This window comes from Gekko japonicus, unplaced genomic scaffold, assembly GCF_001447785.1.
Source record: "Gekko japonicus isolate JY-2015 unplaced genomic scaffold, Gekko_japonicus_V1.1 scaffold143, whole genome shotgun sequence".
In the NCBI taxonomy this organism is placed as follows: Eukaryota; Metazoa; Chordata; class Lepidosauria; order Squamata; family Gekkonidae; genus Gekko; species Gekko japonicus.
In genome coordinates this window covers 154,465-157,819 of record NW_015175974.1, presented here as the reverse complement: position 1 = coordinate 157,819, position 3,355 = coordinate 154,465, and the positions used below count along the sequence as shown (strand labels likewise).

General features: G+C 41.5%; 1 protein-coding gene across 3 annotated transcripts in view; it reads left to right on the top strand.

The window, feature by feature from the left end:
• LCLAT1 (lysocardiolipin acyltransferase 1) overlaps positions 1 to 3,355 on the top strand; it is a 178,323-nt gene that overhangs the window by 68,736 nt on the left and 106,232 nt on the right. The window lies entirely within an intron of this gene.

Genomic DNA, 3,355 nt, shown 5'->3' with positions numbered 1-3,355 from the left:
TCTTCAAGGCCCAGAACCTTAAGCAACATTCTCAACAGTGATGTTTATGAGCATAGAACAGGAGTAATCTAATTTTCTACAAATGTGGCGTAGCCTTTTGAATGGAAAGCTGGGGCAGAGGTCTGTCACTTAGCAATAGTGACTATACATTTTATTAAACAACAAATTATAAATATTTTCCTATTCATAAGCTGGTGTTCCAAAAAAAACCAACCATGACCTGTGATGGTATGTATAGGATAATAATGAAATTCCCTCCCACCATTGCTCCCTCTAAGCTGTGGAGTCTTGTGAGCAAAAATTCTACTTTCTGAGCTACTGGCATGAAAGCTGTCAGTGAGCAATTTGGCTACTGCATAAATCAGTTTGCTCTGGAGCCATCTTCCCTGATCTAAGACAAAAATGTGTGAGCTGGAGGCTAAAAAATTGTGAGCTAGCTCACACTAACTCAGCTTAGAGGGAACACTGCCTCCCAGCATTCTGCTTGTATTTGCTTTCTGGTTTGAGTAGGAAAATGAGAAAGTTCATGTTTTTAAACAATAGAATATAAATAATGCTGGAAAATACTTAGTACAAAATGTGGGTTGCAGTGACTTAGCTAACGGATTGCTTTTCCACTACTCTTTTTTCTCTCTTATTTAGATTGAGAGTACAAGTTTCTTGTGTGAACTCCTATATGTAATTTTATAAACTACTTCTAAGAGTGGTTGAAAGTAGTGAACAAGAAGAGAAGCTTAGTCCTTCATCTTCTAAACAACCAGTGTAATCTCAAATATGGAAAAGAGGCTATTTCTAGATCCTGATTTGGGAAAAAATGTTTTTTTCCCCAAATGTGTTTAATGATAGCAGGGTGCCTATTAAGATGGAAAAATTCACAGCCAGTGATTGAATGCTTTGAGATTGTTCTGTGTATAGCCTGCATTGGGTAGTTTAATACTAATAATGGATGAAACGAGACCACCTTGGTTTGAAATGGACTAGATATTTCTTCTCTCTTTCGGAGAAGACAGTGAAAAAAAACAGCTTTTGTTTTTTCTGAGAATTCTTTTAAAAAGTTTGGAAAACCCAGCATACCCTTCTCAGCCATTCTGCTTGCTGGTTTCCTCTTTCACCTTCCTGTTTCCCACACATTACCAACCTTACAGAGATGCTGTGGGCCATGAGAAAATGGGGATTCCAGGTGAGTCATCTGGTTTTCCTCAATGACAGCTTCTGAGTTATGCCTAGACCCTTCATTGTCACTGTCAAATCTAACATCTTTTAGTTTGTATGCATATTTAGCTTCTTCTTAGTCAGTGCATTGGGAGGAATTAAAAACAACAACAACAAAAAACACTTCTCAGAAGTCAAATCAGAAGGAACAGCTCTCCCTCTAGTTTAATACATTTGGGAAAGTGTTGGAAATGGGAGGAAGTAGTGAAACTGGCCTGGGAATGTTGTTGCTAAGCCATTATGTGTTGATGCAATATTCAAGAAGAATCTGGGCTTGACTTTCATGTAATGGAGTTTTCAAACTTGGAGATGATCACTTCCGAACCACCACCACCAGTGTCTCTCTAAGCTAAATTAGTGTAAGCTAGCTCACAGTTTTTTAGCCTTCTGCTCACACATTTTTGTCTTAGCTCAGGAAGGATGGCTCCAGAGCAAGCTAATTTGTGCAATAGCCAAATCACTCACTCACAAGTGTAATGTCAGTAGCTCACAAAGTAGGACTTTTGCTCACAAGACTGCACAGCTTAGAGTGAACATTGACTACTACCACCACCCACCCTTATGTGAAACCCTTCTCCAGCCCTAATTTTTAATGGCCCTATGCAGTAGACTTAGCTGCTAGCTGACTATTGGAATATTTTGACACTGGTGTGTGTGTTAGAAGGCTCTTTTACAAAGGTTTGGCCTTATATTGAATCCATCCCTGAACTTGTTGTGATAGTGGTTTAGACATAATTGTTTCAGCATCTTAATTGATCTGTGATCTTAACTGGTGGGCAGTCTCTCGTGGGAAGAAATAATCCTGGCCAATGTTCCCTCTAAGCTGTGGTGTTTTGTGAGCAAAAATTCTACTTTGTGAGCTACTGGCATTAAAGTTGTGAGTGAGTGATTTGGCTACTGCATACATTAGTTTGCTCTGGAGCCATCCTTCCTGGAGCTAAGACAAAAATGTGTGAGCTGGAAGCTAAAAAACTGTGAGCTAGCTCACACTAACTCAGCTTAGAGGGAACACTGATCCTGGCCCAAGACTAGAATCCTTTCTCAGAGTGGCCAGTAACTTTTAAAGACAGTAAAGTGATCTGTGCACATGAGATCCTTCCCTTGAATTCCTGGTAGTCTGACAGCAACTTGATTTCTTGAAGTTGCTTTCAAAAAATCATTGTGGTCATGAACGGGGAGTCACCCAGAGATAAAGTTAACACACTTGGGGCACTCCCCAGGTATGTAGGTAATATGGGTTTTGTTTCTTTGTTTAGATAATATGCTTTCATTACTCAAAAGAGAGTGCACAGCAAAAAACGAAGCAAAGGGAAAAACCCTTTCGCATATGTATGCATTGGTTGATCTCTGAAGCCATCATGGGGGCTGGACAGCTGTCATGGCAACTCCTGTGCTGCAGGCACTTGGCTCAAGATGAGAAACTGCTGTGAGTCTCTGGGTGTAAGTCTATAGAGCCATCTCAATAAATAGCTGCTTTAGCCAAGCTCTTTTCAGCTGGGGTAGTGGCAGCCGTTTCCATCAGCGCTTGTAGCAGCCCCTTTGGTTTGGCCAGGCACACATCATACTGAGCAGAGAGATGGCTGAGGCAGCAGGTATCCCAGTTTTCTAGCTCCATAAACTTGGGGAGACCTGCTGTAATCCTTCTGCTTTATTCAAGCACTCTTCTGGCTCAAGTAGAAGAGCAGGTAATGTGATGGCAGCCCCAGCTGGCTTCATGGAACCATCCAGGAAGGACCTCTGCAGGCCTTCTGCACCAGCTGCATTTTCCTGGTAGAGCAGAGGAGATGCAGCAGTTGTTTCCTGCAGTCAGCTCTGTGGAGTCAGGGAATGTTGACAGGGGTTGGGAAGAGAGAGGAGCCAGAGAGCATCCTCCTCTGTCCTGCCCTTGTTTCCTCCATAATTTTCCCCCCCACTAGCCTCACATATTTAAAAGGCTGTCAGTGATTTAGTCAATATGGAATGAAGCTGAAAGCACTCAGAGTGAATGCTGCAAACATATTTAGCTAAACTTACTACTAACATACCATTATGCCGTCTAAATGCTTTTGTGTGATATGGTGCAGAAAGCTGTAACAGATTGATAAAACTACAATATGCTTGATGTATTTAGTGGAGAGGAACATTGTGCACTTATTTAGCGGTA